At 40.6% G+C, this 19,803-nt stretch overlaps 1 long non-coding RNA gene across 1 annotated transcript; it reads left to right on the forward strand.

Annotated features, from left to right (window-relative positions):
* The first annotated feature begins 14,359 nt into the window (after nt 1-14,359).
* LOC128644548 (uncharacterized) lies at nt 14,360-19,477 on the forward strand. Its single transcript, XR_008399993.1, has 3 exons — nt 14,360-14,475; nt 19,236-19,355; nt 19,445-19,477. It is a non-coding gene; the product is annotated as an uncharacterized LOC128644548 (long non-coding RNA).
* The last annotated feature ends 326 nt before the right edge of the window (nt 19,478-19,803 follow it).

Below are 19,803 nucleotides of genomic sequence, written 5' to 3' on the forward strand. Positions count from 1 at the left end.
AATGACTTAGCTTACGATACAATTACAAATGCAGAATCATTAATCCACTTTGAAATCTAACAAACAATCAATACGATTTCCGCTTTTTCTAAACCGTGTTTGTGATATCTGGTCAATGTGAATGTTTTTGCGTTTGTTTTCAGTCTGTTTAAATGCACACCTAACCTATAGCCTAGATACTGATGTAACCGCAAAGTAATAGAATGCGTGTAAACAGCGTAATAGCATTAATCTGATCCTTAACACATGAAACCCAATGTTTTATCTTTCATGATTTAGAAGCATACATTTAGTATCAACTTTCGAATGTACTTTTCTTATCTAATTAGCTTCATTCTCTGGATATTCTTTGCTGAAAAGCATATCTAAATATGCTTATAAGATGCTGATTGTTAGCTGAATATAGCTGCCTCCTGTGATTGTTTCACCGTGTGCATGGCTATTTCTTCATTAAAATATATCTCAAGAATGAATCAAATTAGGTAATATAAGTACATTTGAATGTTTTGTCAAATTGTATTCGCTACCTCAATCATGAAAGTAAATGTTTGCGTATAGTGTCCATTGAAATACATTCGTATGTGAAATTATTGTTCAATGAGCTTACCGTCAGATGAGAGTGGCAGGTTCCCGGTATCGATTCCTCCGATACCGACTACTTCCACCTCGGAGATGCTGGGCCGCAACATTTCCTCCCATCTGCAGTACTCCATTTCAAGGGCAGGGCCGCCACCGGTCCCTGCGGCATGTCGGGCCTCCAGGCTTAACTTTTTTTTAAGTTCAAGTTTACAGTCCCGGTACCGATGTTTGATAGAATCCATATCCCGGTTCCGGCCACCCACTGCATTGACTGCATTCCTAATCTCGTTCCAGAGCCTACTCCTGTCAGTCGGGGTAGTCTTCTGGTGCTGCAGCATCCTATGCCTGGCCATATAGGCCTCTACGAGGGCCTCCTTCTCCTCCATCGTAAACCTCGCCTCCCTAGTCGCCTTGGCCTTCCCCTGTGACGATGCCCTCTGTTTCCCGGACTGTGAAGCCCTACTCTGACCGCCACTGGGCCCAGCCACTTGGTCATCTTGAACCAAGTGGCTGGGTCCACCCACCGCTTCCACCCCCGCTTCCTGCCCCCCTTCCTGCCCTGTTCCTCTCCCCCTCCCTCTACTCCCCCCTCTACCTGTCCCCTGCCTGGCCTCCATCTCCTCCCTAAACTAAACCCCAAATAATCAAACAAAAAGTGAGTGTGATGAAATGAAAGGGGGTCAAAATAAAGAACTAAAAAGACAAAAAAGGTGCTTAAAGTGTGAGGGATGTAAACAAAACAAAGAGGGTAAGGAGTATTTAAATAAACGAAAAGAATAAGACTAAAAGGAGGATATGTAAACTAAATGTAACTAGGGGATGGGTATGGGATGGGTATGGGGTATGGGATAAGAGTAAATGGGATGAAAGGGAATGGGACTACAAGGAATGGGGTATGGAGTGTAGTATGAGGGGGTAGGGGGTATGGAGTGTATGTAGTGTTATTGATAAGTGTATGTATGTATTGAATGTGTTTGCGTGTAAATGTGTTAAGTGTACAGATAAATCACTCGCTCGCTAACTCACACTACTTCTAATTCTCAATAACAAACACTCCCACTAACGCTCACTAACTACCACTAACTGACGCTCACACTAACAACTATCACTAATAACTCCCACTAACTCACTCACGCTCCCACTAACAGACTCTCTCCCACTCCCACTAACTCCCACTAACTCACTCACTCTCTCACGCTAACACTACCAACTGACTCTCTCACGCTAACACTACCAACTGACTCTCTCACGCTAACACTAACTCACTCTCAAAAATTCTCAAACTCTCTATTCTTAAACCTCCAATCTCCAAAGACCCACCAGCAACACAGTCAAAGAAGCCATGCTTGTGTGGTGCTTATATACCCTGTGTAAATGTTTAATGATGTCCCAATTTCCATTGTAATTAGTGTTCAGGTGTGCTTTATTAGCAATTAATATTATTGCAATGTGTATTAGGTGTGTGAATTTGCGCATGCTCATTTAGAGTTGGTATTTGTGGAATGTGTAGAATGCGATGATGTCATAGTGTTCGTTTTCGCTTTCATTGTCCAAAAGTATTCTTTTTAAATGTGAATTTGCGATGGTGTGTTCTTCGTGAAGTGTTGTATATGTATGTTTTTCATAATATATAATGATATTGAATGCGATTTTGTTTCTAGTGTATGTATATATTTTTTAATCCTTGTTGTTATTGTGCGATTTTCCGCATCTTAAAGTATATGCGTATTCCCCGTATAAATAGTATTAAAACTTCCCCCGCTTGTGAATGTGTAATGCTTGTGTGCTTTGTTGATTGATTGTTGTTGTGACATTTGCGGCGTGTTATTGTTGTGCATGATGTGGTATGCGTCATATGACCGAGCTGTGCGTATTCTCGCGAGATCGAGTGTTAGGTGAAAAAAGGCAATTTATTTGCTTTCCCATTGATCTGTATGGGAGACTGTCTAACGCGGGCAGGATTACGCGTGTGACATACACGCGTTAGGAGCATCGTTAGATGGTCTTATATTAACTCTAAATACCGGAGTCAAACAATGACGTGCGTTAGACATAAACACGCGTGGCGTTAACAGCCCATCTACCGCCGAACTCTAAATCTAGCCGATAGAGTTTACCGCGGGTATTACGAATTGAAAGTAAACGCAATCGCGTGAGCGCAATCGCAATTTACGCTAGAATCATTACTGCGGCTTCAGAGCTCTGGTTAATTGTTTTGCAAAACATAAAAGTTGCACAAAACACATCAAAAATGCATTACAAAGTACACTTACACTCATTATAACACCATCTAAAAATGATTAAAACCTAAATATTGTTCACAAAAGTTATATAGGCTCAAAGATATGAGGTCTCAGGTGTTAGAAAAAAAAAAAGGCAGGCAAAGGGCTTTAACATTGAGACACATACATATACATCTCTAAATATATATATATATATATATATATATATATATATATATATATATATATATATATATATATATATATATATATATGTGTGTGTGTGTGTGTGTGTATTTACAGATATATGTATATATATATATATATATATATATATATATATATATATACACACATATAAACACATAAATACATATGTACACATATAGACATATATGAAAGCACATTGGAGCAGTTAAGTAATTTAATAAAGATATTTTTTTAACCATAACTTTGCTGCTGTCGTGTATTGTATCCACACACCACTTTGTTTTTGTTTTTTGAGTGTTTCCCACTGGATTCTGGTTATTTCAGTCAGCTGGGCGGCTGTGAAGTCTTAGTCCGTTTATACTGCACCTGGAGGTGCTTCCTATCCTGTAAGTGCAATCAATCTTTCTTTTCTTGCCAAGGGTTAAACGACATTGGGCTATGGTTGTTTGCTCTTTATCGTCATACAGGTAATGGGAGTGTCTCCTCGAGATTGCTAGACTTGGTACCACTGCTGGTTGCTTACAGTGAGCTGGACTACTGCAAAGTTCCAGCCTGCCCCACTAGCACCGTTGGGTGCATCACGTCTGTGAGTAGAATCCCTGTTTCTCCTATCAATTGTAACTTGTTTCGGTGGTACTAGGCCATTGTGGCGCCTCTTCTTTTTTCTGCTGATTACTTCACATCAGGATTTGACCGTCCTTCGACAGAGAGCTGCCTTGTTTTGAATTGTATAGACTTTGTATTCAGTTTGTATATGTCTCATGTTATTTAGTATTTAGGAAGCACCCACTATGGGTTTTGGTGTGCTCTTGCACACCAATCTCTTTTCTTTTTTCATTGTGTGTGGCTTATGTTTTATACAGGGATTTATGTATAAACTTAAAATTTGGCAGTTGGTTTTCTTTGCTTGCTTAGCTAGAACAGGCTAACTGACAGACTGCCTGAGCGTTTGTGTAAATTAAGCTCTGGTGTTGTAGGTAGAGGGAAACGTGCGCCTTTTACTTGCTGCGTAGTTTCCTCTCTCTGCCGGTCATGTGACTTCTCTCTGCTGTCGGATATTTACGGAGCGGTGTCATTGAATTTCAGTCTCTTCAGTGTCTCTTATATCTACTATATGATCGTTTTAGAGACTTCTTGCAGCCAAATTGTGTATAAGTGTTACGGTAAGGCACCTCAGCCTGTCTGAGGTGTAGGGGGCCTGATTGGTTTATTTTAAAGAATTTTTGCATAACGTTAAGCGGCTGTGGTATTAAAAATTCTTATAGTTGACAGTGTATTTAAAAAAAAAATACAATTTGGGCATTTTTTTATTTAGTATTATGGGCATGGACTATGTGTCTTTTGACAAATGCTTATTATGCCTTGAGGCACAAATTGTTTTGCCTATGTAAGATTAAGATAAATTGTTGCCCTCTGAGCCCAATGTCTCTCAGGATGATGCTGTTCAGGCAATGCCACAGCTTTCTCCTCAAACATCCCAAGCCTCTATGTCATCACATACAGTGCCCTGCAGTTCCTCTCAGGCTCCTGGAGGAGTTTATTTGCGGTATCTGCAGGCATTATCTGCTTTTCCTATGCTTGGAAAATGCAAGTGGAAAATTATACATTCAGATAGTAAGGTTTCTGTTACATCTACTGCTACGCAGGTTGCCCTCCCTCATAAGTCTGATGAGAGGGATACGTTTGTAGCCTCTGAGGGTGAAATCTCAGATTTGGACAGTATTATTTTTTCATCTGATACTGAAGAAGTAAACTTCAGATTTAAGCTTGAACACCTTTGTGTACTGTTACAGGAGGTATTGGCTACTTTGGACGACTCCGATACTTCTGTCGTTGTCAACCCTAAGAAGTCTAGTAAACTTAATAAATACTATGATGTTGCTTCCTCTGTGGAAGTTTTTCCTGTCCCAGACCGTGCAATGGAGATTATTTCACAGGAATGGGAAAAGACAGGGATTCCTTTCTCCCCTTCTCCTGTATTTAAAAAGATGTTTGCAGTTGCTGACTCCATTAAAGATTCTCGGTGCACGGTGCCTAAAGTAGAAGGGGCTATTTCTACTCTGGCTAAGAGAACTACAATCCCTATAGAGGATAGCTGCTCCTTTAAGGATCCCATGGACAAAAAGCTGGATCTTATTTGAAGAAGATGTATGTTCATCAAGGTCTTCAATGACAATCTGCAGTTTGTATTGCCACAGTAGCAAGTGCAGCATCTTATTGGTGCAATGCCTTGTCTGAATCAATTTTAGTAGAGACTCCATTGGAGGAGATACATGATAGGATTAAGGCTCTCAAACTAGCCAATTCCTTTATTTACGATGCTAACATGCAAGTTACTAGACTGGGAGCCAAGATGTCTGACTTCTCTGTCCTAGCCCGTAGGGCATTGTGGCTAAAATCTTGGTCAGCTAATGTTACCTCTAAGTCCAAGCTTCTGGCGCTTCCTTACAAGGGTAAGACCTTGTTTGGACCTGGTCTGGCAGCAATTATTTCTGATATTATGGGTGGAAAAGGGTATTTTCTACCGCTAGACAAGAAGAACAGACTCAAAGGACGTAAAAGTAATTTCCGTTCCTTTCGTAACTTCAAAGGTCAAAAGTCTACCTCTCTCTCTTCCAAGCAGGAGCAGTCCAAGTCTTCTTGGAATCCCAATCAGTCTTGGAATAAGGGGAAGCAATCAAAGAAACCCTCAGCTGAGTCTAAGTCAGCATGAAGGGTCGGCCCCCGGTCCGGGATAGGATCAAGTGGGGGGCAGACTTTCCCTGTTTTGTCAAGCGTGGAGACGAGATGTAGCAGATCCTTGGACTGTGGACATAGTATCTCAGGGTTACAAAATAGAATTCAAAACTTTCCCTCCCAGGGGCAGATTACACCTCTCAAGATTATCTGCAGACCAGGTAAAAAGAGTGGCATTCTTGAACTGCGTTCAGGACTTTTCCTCCCTGGGAGTGATTGTTCCAGTTCCAGTAAGGGAACAGGGTCTAGGATTCTATTCAAATCTGTTCGTGGTTCCCCAAAAAGAGGGAACTTTTCAACCCATTTTAGACCTAAAGTGCCTCAACAAGTTTCTTAGGGTACCGTCCTTCAAAATGGAAACCATTCGTTCCATTCTTCCTTTGGTCCAAGAGGGTCAGTTCATGACGACCATAGACCTGAAGGACGCGTATTTTCATGTTTCCATCCACAGGGATCATCACAAATTCCTGAGATTCGCCTTTCTAGACAAACACTTTCAGTTTGTGGCTCTTCCGTTTGGAATTAGCACAGCTCCCAGAATTTTCTCAAAGGTTCTCGGGGCTCTCTTGGCAGTGATCAGGTCTCAGGGAATTGCAGTGGCTCCATATCTGGATGACATATTGGTTCAGGCACCATGTTTTCAACAAGCTAACTCTCATACAGAGATCTTGTCTTTTCTACGTTCCCACGGTTGGAAAGTGAAACTGGAAAAGAATTCCCTTGTTCCAGCTACAAGGTTGGGGAGCAGCCTGGGACTCGTTAAAGGTGCAGGGACTATGGACTCAGGAGGAGTCTGCTCTCCCCTTAAATATCTTGGAGTTGAGAGCGATTTACAATGCTCTGATGGCTTGGCCTCAATTGTCTTTATCCCGGTTTATCAGGTTTCAGTCGGACAACATCACCTCAGTGGCTTACATCAACCACCAGGGAGGAACTTGGAGTTCCTTAGCCATGAAGGAGGTAGGATGGATTATTCAGTGGGTGGAAGCTCACAATTGTTGTCTATCTGCCATCCACATTCCTGGAGTGGACAGCTGGGAAGTGTATTTCCTGAGCAGACAGACATTTCATCCCGGGGAGTGGGCTCTCCATCCGGAGGTGTTCTCCAGGTTAACCCTCAAATGGGGGGTGCCGAAGTTGGATCTGATGGCATCGCGGGAAAGAACGCCAAGCTTCCAAGGTACTGTTTAAGGTCAAGAGAGCCTCAGGCTGCTCTAATCGATGCTCTGGCGGTTCCTTGGGATTTTGGAATAGCATACCTGTTTCCCCTGTTTGCGCTCCTTCCACGAGTTATTGCTCTTATCAAACAAGAGAGAAAATTGGTAATTCTAATAATTCCTGCATGGCCTCACAGTATCTGGTTTGCAGACCTAGTGAAGATGTCATCTTGGCCGCCTTGGAGGTTGCCTCTGAGGAAGGACCTTCTAACTCAGGGTCCATTCCTCCATCCAAATCTCGTTTCTCTGAAGCTAACTGCTTGGAGATTGAACACTTAGTTCTATCTAAGCCTGTTACTCGAAAACATTTACCATAAGGTATGGCGTAAATATCTTTATTAGTGTGAATCTAAGGGCTACTCTTGGAGTAGGGTCAAGATTCCTAGAATTTTGTCTTTTCTACAAGAAGGTCTGGAGAAAGGGTTCTCCGTCAGATCTCTGAATGGTCAAATTTCTGCATTTTCTATTTTGTTACAAAAGCTTCTGGTGAATGTGCCAGATGTTCAATCTTTTTGTCATGCCCTGGTCAGAATCAGGCCTGTGTTTAAACCTGTTGCTCCTCCTTGGAGCCTTAATCTTGTTCTTAAAGTTTTGCAGCAGGCTCCGTTTGAGCCAATGCATTCCATAGATATTGAGTTGCTATCTTGGAAGGTTTTGTTTCTTTTTTTTTTAATAAATAAGTTTTTATTGGTGAAAAAGATACAAAACCACATAACAAAACAATTATGCTCAGCATAATAGATAACGGATTGCAGTCAAGGTTTTGTTTCTTATTGCTATCTCTTCTGCTCGGAAAGTTTCGTAACTCTCGGCTTTGCAGTGTGATTCGCCTGATCTTTCATGCGGATAAGGCGGTTCTTCGTACTAAATTAGGGTTTCTTCTTAAAGTGGTTTCTAATATTAGAAAATATAATTCAGGAAATTATTGTTCCTTCTCTCTGTCCCAATCCTTCTCTTAAAGAACATCTGTTGCACAACTTGGATGTTGTGTGTGCTCTAAAATTCTACCTACAGGCTACTAAGGATTTTCACTAGTCTTCTACCCTGTTTGTTTGTTTCTCAGGAAAGCGTAAGGGTCAGAAGGCTACTTCTACTTCTCTTTCCCTCAGGTTGAGAAGTATGATTCGTTTTGCTTATGAGACTGCTGGACAGCAGCCTTCTGAGAGAATAACAGCTCATTCCCCTAGGGCTGTCTCCTCTTCTTGGGCTTTCAAAAATGAAGCTTCTGTGGAACAGATTTGCAAGGCTGCAACTTGGTCCTCTCTGCATACTTTTTACACATTTTACAAATTTGATACTTTTGCCTCGGCTGAGGCCTCTTTTGGGAGAAAGGTTCTTAAAGTGGTGGTGCCTTCTGTTTAGATCTGCCTGTCTTGTTCTCCCTCCCTGTTTGTTTTGTGTCCTCTAGCTTGGGTATTGGTTCCCACTAGTAATTGAATGACGTTGTGGACTCTCCATATTTTAGGAAAGAAAACAAAATGTATGCTTACCTGATAAATGTCTTTCTTTCTGGATATGGAGAGTCCATGACCTCACCCTTTATTAAGACAGTTATTTTTTACTAAACCTCAGGCATCTCTACACCTTTTTGTTTTTCTTTTTCCATTTCCCTTGGGTCGAATGACTGGGAATTATGGGTAGGGGAGTGACACGTAACAGCTTTGCTGTGGTGCTCTTTGCCTCCTCCTGCTGGCCAGGAGTGATATTCCCACTAGTAAAAGAATGACGTTGTGAACTCTCCATATCCGGAAAGAAATACATTTATCAGGTAAGCAAAAATTTTGTTTTTATTTCCACTTTTTTTCTCTTTTGACTCCTATGGGGTTATATGTGAACAGGCACTTGATATTCTAACTTCGGATTTTAGCAAAAAAAAGTTTACTTTCAACTCATAATACAAGTGCAGCCTGATGAGCGCAAAAATCTAATTTCTCTTGTAAGATGTATTGAGTCCACGGATTCATCCTTACTTGTGGGATATTCTCCTCCCCTACAGGAAGTGGCAGAGAGAGCATGCACAGCAGAGCTGCCTATATAGCTCCCCCCTTAGCTCCACCCCCCAGTCACTCTCTCTGCCTGCTTAACTGCTAGGAAGGGCAAAGAGGAGTGTGGTGACAAAAATGTTAGGTTTTTATTTTCTCAAGTAAAAGTTTGTTATTTTTAAATGGTACCGGTGTGTACTATTTACTCTCTGGCAGAAAAGGGATGAAGATTTCTGCAAGGAGGATGATGATCTTAGCATTTTGTAACTAAGATCCACTGCTGTTCTCACAAGGGCTGAAGAGTACAGGAAAACTTCAGTTGGGGGAACAGTTTGCAGGCTAAACTGCATTGAGGTATGTTCAGTCTATGTTTTTCTAGACAGACTATGTTATTTCTAGAAAAGGCTGGCAATATTCCCATGAGGGAAGGGTAAGCTGTATTCAGACACTTGGATAGGAATTTCAGTTTGCGTGAAGGGCTCATTAGTTACTGGTGACACTGTTTGGTAAAAACGTTTTTGTTTATTCAGTGAATGATGCAATTATAACATTTTTTTGAATGGACTAAAGGGGTCATTGTGGCTTGTTTTTGAGTTTTCTAACCCACATGGTTAATTAAGAGACACTCTAGTGTTTGTCTGTTAGGCCTCAAAACATTGTCTGAGGTGGGAGGGGCCTATTTTTGGGCCTCAGTTGTGCAGTTTCTTTTCCTCTGAGACTTCTAACTGCTTCTCCAGAGGTTCCTGCCGTCTTTGAACCTATTGCGTGCATTGTTCCTGCAACTACTGCAGCTGCTTTCTGGTTTGAGGCTCTAGAAGAGGCTCTTCAGATGGAGACTCCATTAGAAGAAATTTTGGACAGAATTAAGGCCCTTAAATTGGCTAATTCTTTTATTACAGATGCCGCTTTTCAACTGGTTAAATTTTGCGGCAAAGAATTCAGGTTTTGCCATTTTAGCACGCAGGGCGTTATGGCGTAAATCCTGGTCTGCTGATGTGTCATCTAAAACTAAACTTTTGAACATCCCTTTCAAAGGAAAGACCCTATTCGGGCCTGAACTGAAAGAGATTATTTCAGACATCACTGGAGAGAAAGGTCATGCCCTCCCTCAGGATAGATCAAATAAGAGCAGGACCAAACAAAATAATTTTCGTTCCTTTTGGAATTTCAAGAGTGGTCCCGCTTCAGCTTCCTCTGCTGCAAAGCAAGAGGAGAATTTTGCCCAATCCAAGTCAGTCTGGAGACCTAACCAGGCTTGGAACAAGGGTAAACAGGCCAAGAAGCCTGCAGCTGCCTCTAAGACAGCAAAAAGGGGTAGCCCCCGATCCAGGACCGGATCTAGTAGGGGGCAGACCCTCTCTCTTCGCTCAGGCTTGGGCAAGAGATGTTCACGATCCCTGGGTTTTAGAAATTGTGTCCCAGTGATATTTTCTGGAATTCAAAGGTTCTCTTCCAAGGGGGACTTTTCACATTTCTCGATTGTCTGTAAACAGACAAAGAGAGAGGCGTTCTTACGCTGTGTAGAAGACCTACATACCATGGGGGTGATCCGCCCAGTCCCAAAAGAGGAACAGGGGCTAGGTTTTTACTCAAACCTGTTTGTGGTTTCCAAAAAAGAGGGAACTTTCAGATCAATCTTGGATCTCAAAATTCTAAGCAAGTTCCTCAAAGTTCCATCATTCAAGATGGAGACTATTCGGTCTATTCTACCTCTGATCCAGGAGGGTCAATATATGACCACCGTGGACTTAAAGGATGCGTATCTACACATCCCTATTCACAGAATTTTCACAAGGGTGCTAGATTCCCTTCTGGAGATTTTACGAACAAGGGGCATAGCAGTGGCGCCTTATCTAGACGACATCTTATTTCAGGCGTCAACTTTCCAGCTATCCAAGTCTCACACGGACATTGTGTTGGCTTTTCTGAGATCTCACTGGTGGACGGTGAACATTAAAAAGAGTTCTCTCTCCCCTCTTATAAGAGTTTCCTTCCTAGGGACTCTGATAGACTCGGTAGAAATGACAATATTTCTGACGGCGGTCAGAAAATCAAAGCTCTTAACCACTTGCCGAGCTCTTCATTCCATTCCTTGGCCATCAGTGGCTCAGTATATGGAGGTAATCGGACTCATGGTAGCGGCAATGGACATAGTTCCTTTTGCCCGCCTACACCTCAGACCACTACAACTATGCATGCTCAAACAGTGGAATGGGGATTATGCAGATTTGTCTCCTCAACTGCATCTGGACCAGGAGACCAGAGATTCTCTTCTCTGGTGGTTGTCTCAGGACCACCTGTCTCAGGGAATGTGTTTCCGCAGGCCAGAGTGGCTCATTGTAACAACAGATGCCAGCCTGCTAGGCTGGGATGCAGTCTGGAACTCCCTGAAAGCACAGGGCTTATGGTCTTGGGAGCAATCTCTTCTCCAGATAAATATTCTAGAACTGAGAGCGATATTCAATGCCTTTCAGGCGTGGCCTCAGCTTGCTGCGGGCAAATTCATCAGGTTTCAGTCGGACAACATCACGACTGTAGCTTATATCAATCATCAAGGAGGAACAAGGAGTTCTCTAGCGATAATGGAGGTAACCAAAATAATCCGATGGGCAGAGAATCACTCTTGCCATCTCTCAGCAATCCACATCCCAGGAGTAGAGAACTGGGAGGCGGATTTCCTAAGTCGTTAGACTTTTCATCTGGGGGAGTGGGAACTCCATGCAAATCTAATTTCTCTGCGTCTGACTTCTTGGAGATTGAACGCCTGATTCTATCAAAGCGTGGTTTCTCTGAGTCAGTCATTGATACCCTGATTCAGGCTAGAAAGCCTGTCACCAGGAAGATCTATCATAAGATTTGGCGCAAATATCTTTATTGGTGTGAATCCAAAGGTTACTCGTGGAGTAAAATTAGGATTCCTAGAATATTGTCTTTTTTCAAAGAAGGTTTGGAGAAGGGATTATCAACTAGTTCCTTATAAGGACAAATATCTGCTTTGTCTATTCTTCTACACAAACATCTGGCAGATGTCCCAGACGTTCGAGCATTTAGTCAGGCTTTGGTCAGAATCAAGCCTGTATTTAAACCTGTTGCTCCGCCATGGAGCCTAAATTTAGTTATTAAAGTTCTTCAAGGAGTTCCGTTTGAACCTATGCATTCCATGGATATTAAGCTTCTATCTTGGAAAGTTTTGTTTTTAGTAGCTATCTCTTCGGCTCAAAGAGTTTCTGAGCTATATGCTTTACAGTGTGATTCCCCTTATCTTATTTTCTATGCAGATAAGGTGGTTTTGCGTACCAAACCTGGGTTTCTTCCTAAGGTTGTTTCTTATAAGAATATCAATCAAGAGATTGTTGTTACTTCACTGTGTCCTAATCCTTCTTCAAAGAAGGAACGTCTGTTGCACAATCTTGATGTGGTTCGTGCTTTAAAGTTCTACTTACAAGCAACTAAAGATTTCCGTCAAACATCTTCATTGTTTGTTGTTTATTCTGGTAAGCGGAGAGGTCAGAAGGCTACGGCTACCTCTCTTTCCTTTTGGCTGAAAAGCATCATCCGTTTATGAGACTGCTGGCCAACAGTCTCCTGAAGAATTACTGCTCATTCTACTAGAGCTGTGGCTTCCACATGGCTTTTAAAAATGATGCTTCTGTTGAACAGATTTGTAATGCGGCGACTTGGTCTTCGCTTCATACTTTCAGGTTCTACAAGCAGTGGTGCCTTCCGTTTAAGGTCCCTGTCTTGTCCCTCCCTTCATCCGTGTCCTAAAGCTTTGGTATTGGTATCCCACAAGTAAGGATGAATCCGTGGACTCGATACATCTTACAAGAGAAAACATAATTTATGCTTACCTGATAAATTTATTTCTCTTGTGATGTATAGAGTCCACGGCCCGCCCTGTTTATTAAGACAGGCATATATATTTTTATTTTTAAACTTTCAGTCACCACTGCACCCTATAGTTTCTCCTTTTTCTTCCTAGCCTTCGGTCGAATGACTGGGGGGTGGAGCTAAAGGGGGAGCTATATAGGCAGCTCTGCTGTGGGTGCTCTCTCTGCCACTTCCTGTAGGGGAGGAGAATATCCCACAAGTAAAGATGAATCCGTGGACTCGATACATCACAAGAGAAATACATTTATCAGGTAAGCATAAATTATGTTTTCTAGCACAATTAACTCTCAAGCTGGAGTGTTAATTTGCGCTCCACTCGTAATCTAGCCCTTAATGTGTTTCTATGCGCAGAATCGCAGTCCCAATTTATTGACTGTGCACAGTATCTTTTTTTTCTTAAAAAATAATAAACTTACCATCATAAACATAATTAGAAAAAACATTCTGTTTAAAATGTATGAAGAAAATACTACAAAATGCTAATTTAATTCTTATTTGAGATAAACATTTGGTCTAGCTGACTTTATAGAGACATAAAAGTGGCATTTAAAAAGCACAGCAGCGTATTTCAGATATCATTAGAAGTATGCTTACATTATGCTCGCAATTACAAATAAATGCTGGCTTAACATTGCCACTGCTAAAGTGATAACTTGTGCTTTTAATGCTTATTTGCCTCTGGCCTATGACCCGAGTTCTTCCAGCGACATGTCATGTGACATCACTGGCAATTAGAGCATTTGAGGGTGAGCAGTGCACACATATGTTGCTTAAAGTCATGTGCAGCGAGTCTTGTGAATGTTAGTAGTAACATTGTTTAGAGCATTTTTTTTGGGGGGGGGGGGAATAAGTGTATTTTGGAAACATACACTTTTTTCCATATAATATAGTAATTAACTGAACTTTAAATCTCTATCCATCCTGCTTATTGTGACACTGCCACAGGTTGGGTTGGAATGTTGTTTAAAATTGTATTCACTATCTAAATCATGAAAAAAAATTGTTTTTGTCCCTTACAAGGAATAGTCTCTGGTATATTTATTTGAAAAAGCAAGAATGCAAGCTTAGGAGCCGGTCCATTTTTTATTCAGCACCTGGGTAGCACTTTCTGATTAGTGTCTAAATGTAGCCACCAATTAGCAAGCGCTACCCAGGTGCTAAATAAAAAATGTTCCGCTCCTAATCTTACATTCAAATAAAGATACCATAAGAACGAAGAAAATTTGATAATAGGAGTAAATTAGAAAGTTGCTTAAAATTGCAGGCTCTATCTGAATCATAAAAGTTTAATTTTGACTAAATTATCCATTTTAGTCGCGTGGACAGTCCACCTAGTGAGAGTTTTGCAAATAGCACAACTTTTAAAATAATATAGTTAAGTTTACAATTAAATGAACTAAAATAATTGCTTTGGTTCCACCATAATCCTTAGTGATGAGATCATATAAAGGATCTTCGTTCCTAAAGCTATGTAGATTGTCCTTCTTTTAAAGCTAATCAGTATTTGTATTTGATGTTTTTTAGGCTTATAAATTGGCCATTGAAGATTTAACTAAAGCAGCTGAGCTGGATCCATCTTGTTCACTAGCCTATTACAACAGAGGAGCTTGCTACCATCAGATCAAGATGTATGAGAAGGTATTATGCCGTCTTTCTAAAATCATATTGTAAGAATCTTTTTAAAAGGACAAAACAACTTTGATTGAGAGTAATAACCTAGATGGAATTGTTTATCTAAAAATAGTTTTTCAATAGCAGCATTATATTTTGAAAAGCAATTAGAGTCAGAACTGGAAAATAAGCTTCTTGTGATGTTATACATTTAAGTTGGCTGCAGGAGAATATCAAAGCCTTTACTCACAACTCTAATATATGCATCTGGGAGAATAATATACTGGGAGCAACAAATTATATGTTGGGAGAAATAAAAGATAGAAAGAGAGAGAAGTCAGAAATAGTGATGAATAAAGCAAAAAAGATTTGGATAAAAAGCAAAAGAGAGTAAGAGATAAACCAAGGAGAGTAAAAGATAAACCAAGGAGATAAATCAAGGAGAGTGAGAGATAAATCAAGGAGAGTGAGAGATGAATCAAGGAGAGTGAGAGATGAATCAAGGAGAGTGAGAGATAAATCAAGGAGAGTGAGAGATAAATCAAGGAGAGTGAGAGATGAATCAAGGAGAGTGAGAGATGAATCAAGGAGAGTGAGAGATGAATCAAGGAGAGTGAGAGATGAATCAAGGAGAGTGAGAGATGAATCAAGGAGAGTGAGAGATGAATCAAGGAGAGTGAGAGATGAATCAAGGAGAGTGAGAGATGAATCAAGGAGAGTGATGGAAAAATTAAGGAGAGTGATGGAAAAATTAAGGAGAGTGATGGATAAAATAAGGAGAGTGATGGATAAAATAAGGAGAGTGATGGATAAAATAAGGAGAGTGATGGATAAAATAAGGAGAGCAAGAGATAAAGGAAGGAGAGTGAGAGATAAAGGAAAAGATAGATCTAAAGAGAGGGAATAAAGCAAAAAGAGTAAAAGATAACGCAAGAAAGAAAGAGATAAAGCAAAGTAGAGTGAGATGAAAAACAAGCAGAATGAGAGCTAAGGCAAGTGGAGTTAAAAATAAGGGAGTGCAAAAGAAGTGTGAGACAAGAGTGTCTTGCATACTGTGGTCTATATGCATAGTTTAATATAGTTTAATGTAATTGTAGTATAATAGTTAGGGTAGGTTAATTAATAGTTTAATATAGTTTAATTTAATTCTAAAGGTAAGTTTAAATTTATTCTAAGATAGGGATGAGTTAATATTTAATGTAAAGTTAGCGGGTTGTTAGGTTTAGGGGTTAATAGGTTAATTTAGTTTATGGCGATGTAGGGGGCTGGCGGTTTAGGGGTTAATCGGTTTAGTAAGTGGTAGTTATGTGGGAGGCCAGGGGTTTAGGGGTTAATACATTTATTTAGTTGCGGTGGGCTCGGGGAGCAGCAGGATAGGGGTTAATATATTTATTTAGTTGCGGCGGAGTCCGGGAGCGGCGGGATAGGGGTTAATGACTTTATTAGCGTTGCGGCGGGGTCCGGGAGCGGCGGGATAGGGGTTAAACATTTCAGTATATTGGCGATGTTTAGTGACCGGGTATAAATAAAGTTGGGGAAAAAGCCGAATAGCAGCGAGATCGATGACTGTTAGTTAACAGTTTGCTGCTCATCGCCCCGTACTTGGTGCGCAGCTTTTTGACAGCTTATTTGATAAATAAGGAGAACGTATTCAGGTCGGCGGCCGCGATGTTAGGCGAGTGTATTGGTGCCGGCGAATGCAGCATAGTTCCAACGCTCCTTTTTTCCCCCCGCACCTTTTAAATAACGCTGGTATTGAGAGTTCTCTGAAGGGCTGCTTTAGGCTTCAAAAAGGGAGCGTACAGGCATATTTTCCACCACTTCAACTCTCAATACCAGCGTTGCTTACGTTAGCGGCTAGCTGGAAAAACGTGCTTGTGCACGATTCCCCCATAGGAAACAATGAGGCAGTTTGGGCTGAAAAAAAAACCTTACACCTGCAAAAAAGCAGTGTTCCTATGGGGAAACACTTTCTAAGTCTGCACCTAACACCCTAACATGAACCCCGAGTCTAAACACCCCTAACCTTACACTTATTAACCCCTAATCTGCCACCCCCCGCTATCTCTGACCCCTGCATTACACAATTAACCCCAAATCTGCCGCTCCGGACACCGCCGCAACCTACATTATAGCTATGTACCCCTAATCTGCTGCCCCTAACAGCGCCAACCCCTATATTATATTTATTAACCACTAATCTGGCCCTCCCAACATCGCCGCTACCTACCTACACTTATTAACCCCTAATCTGCCGACCGGACCTAGCCTATAAATGTATTAACCCCTAAACCGCCTCACTCCCACCTCAAAAACCCTATAATAAATATTATTAACCCTTAATCTGCCCTCACTAACATCGCCGAAACCTAACTTCAAGTATTAACCCCTAATCTGCCGACCGGACCTCGCCGCTACTCTAATAAATGTATTAACCCCTAAAGCTAAGTCTAACCCTAACACCCAGCCAATCAGCCAATCAGATTGAGCTCGCATTCTATTGGCTGTTCCGATCAGCCAATAAAATGCAAGCTCAATCTGATTGAACTTGATCAGCCAATCAGATTTTTCCTACCTTAATTCCGATTGGCTGATAGAATCCGGATAGGATGAAGACTTCTGCCACTCCGGATGTCTTCTTTTGGTCCATCGGTGCTCTGCTGAGTGAAGACGACTCAAGGTAGGGAGATCTTCAGGGGGGTAGTGTTAGGTTTATTTAAGGGAGGTTTGGGTTAGAGTAGGGGTATGTGGGTGGTGGGTTGTAATGTTGGGGAGTGGTATTGTGTTTTTTTACAGGCAAAAGAGCTGATTTCTTTGGGGCATGCCCCGCAAAAAGCCCTTTTAAGGGCTGGTAAGGTAATAGAGCTGTTAACTATTTTAATTTAGATTAGGGTAGGGAATTTTTTATTTTGGGGGGCTTTGTTATTTTATTAGGGGGCTTAGAGTAGGTGTAATTAGCTTAAAATCCTTGTAATCTTTTTTTATTTTTTGTAATTTAGTGGGGTTTTTTTTTGTAATTTAGTTTAGTTTATTTAATTGTAGGTACTTGTAGTTAATTGATTTAATTAATTTATTGATAGTGTAGTGTTAGGTTTAATTGTCACTTAGGTTAGGATTTATTTTACAGGTAATTTGGTAATTATTTTAACTAGGTAGCTATTAAATAGTAAATAACTATTTAATAGCTATTGTACCTAGTTAAAATAAATACAGAGTTGCCTGTAAAATAAATATAAATCCTAAAATAGCTACAATATAATTATTCGTTATATTGAAGCTATATTAGGGTTCATTTTACAGGTATGTATTTAGTTTTAAATAGGAAGACTTTAGTTAATAATATTTAATTTATTTCGTTAGATTAAAATTATATTTAATTTAGGGGGGTGTTAGGGTTAGGGTTAGACTTAGCTTTAGGGATTAATACATTCATTAGAGTAGCGGCGAGGTCCGGTCGGCAGATTAGGGGTTAATACTTGAAGTTAGGTGTCGGCGATGTTAGTGAGGGCAGATTAGGGGTTAATAATATTTATTATAGGGTTTTTGAGGCGGGAGTGAGGCGGATTAGGGGTTAATATATTTATTAGAGTAGCGGCTAGGTCCGGTTGGCAGATTAGGGGTTAATAAGTGTAGGTAGGTAGCGGCGACGTTGGGAGGGGCAGATTAGGGGTTAATAAATATTATGTAGGTGACAGCGATGTTAGGGGCAGCAGATTAGGGGTTCATAGGTATAATGTAGGTGGCGGTGGTGTGCGGTCGGCATATTAGGGGTTAAAATTTTTTATTAGAGTGGCGGCGATGTGGGGGGACTTCGGTTTAGGAGTACATAGGTAGTTTATGGGTGTTAGTGTACTTTAGAGCACAGTAGTTAAGAGCTTTATGAACCGGCGTTAGCCCAGAAAGCTCTTAACTACTGACTTTTTTCTGCGGCTGGAGTCTTGTCGGTAGAGGGTCTACTGCTCACTTCAGCCAAGACTCTAAATACCGGCGTTAGGAAGATCCCATTGAAAAGATAGGATATGCAATTGGCGTAAGGGGATCTGCAGTATGGAAAAGTCGCGGCTTGGAAGTGAGCGTTAGACCCTTTCCTGACTCTAAATACCAGCGGGCGGCCAAAAGCAGCATTAGGACCCCTTTGACGGCTAACGCAGAACTCTAAATCTAGGCGATATTGTTGCCATGCACTCACCGCTATCTTATACTTTGATGCCCGGGTGCTACCTTGAGTCCCAATATTTATTATGGCAAAAGTTGAGGGCAGTCACAGGACTTTGAAGTTTCACACAATTTTATTGTATAATCCAAAAACAAGTTAACGTTTCGGCTCTCTATGTAACCTTTGTTAAGACATCAATGTTGATCTATTAAAACACAATTATATATACAGATTAAACCCCCACACCAAAAATATACCAAAAGTGCCTATGCACCAATATGTGTGTGAAGTACCTGTCACAATATTCTGGACATATCCTACAATGCAGAAACAAAAAAATAGTTAGCACCAAACTGGGGTCTCTTTAGCCCTCAGTTTATATCCCTTTATGTGGAAACACATATTGAGAGTACCTTGTCATTCTTATATTTTACTATGATTAAAGGGGTGTGTTGGCACAAACCAATCAAATTATAGTATATTGTTGGTACTTCATACAATGTCAGCAAGTCCGGCAATCGCCTTTATTTTCAATTTATAAAATATTGAAACCCGATATTGCTTGTGCGCAACAGTTACCACTTGTAATGTAGCCATATTTTTTTTTATTCCTATGCTCTTTACATTGCAGGCTCTTATAGATTACAGTATTGTAATTCTCCTTGGAGGGCAGAAGGAGGTTGATAATAAAGTTCTCATGAACCGTGGCTTGCTTTACCTGGAACTTGATGATTATGCCAATGCATTGCAGGTAATCTATACTAGATTACTGAGTAGTAATATTATACCATGCTGTAGTTACTAAGTCAAGTGATAAATGTTTTATTTGGGTTGTAACAGGACTTTATGGCTCTAGCTAGGAAAACGCCTGGAGACATTCAGATTCATCAGGTTATAGGAAACTGCCATCAGAGGTAACTATCAATAATATAAAATGCTATTTCCACCACTATGTATCAACTGACGCATTATTTCATGACTACACAATTATCTGCAAACTGGAAAGATTGGGTTAGCTCATATTCTATATGAAATTTGCCTAACATCATTTTTCTATAAAATACTCCATTAATGTTATTTGAAATTTTCATAGATAAATTCTATTATTACATTTTCAGCTGTGATCAACCCTAGTATGTCCTCACACCATTACATGGAAATTAGAGTGCATTCAATTATAAAGCATTAGGAAGTTCCAT

Source organism: Bombina bombina, unplaced genomic scaffold (assembly GCF_027579735.1).
Source record: "Bombina bombina isolate aBomBom1 unplaced genomic scaffold, aBomBom1.pri scaffold_726, whole genome shotgun sequence".
Lineage (NCBI taxonomy): Eukaryota > Metazoa > Chordata > Amphibia > Anura > Bombinatoridae > Bombina > Bombina bombina.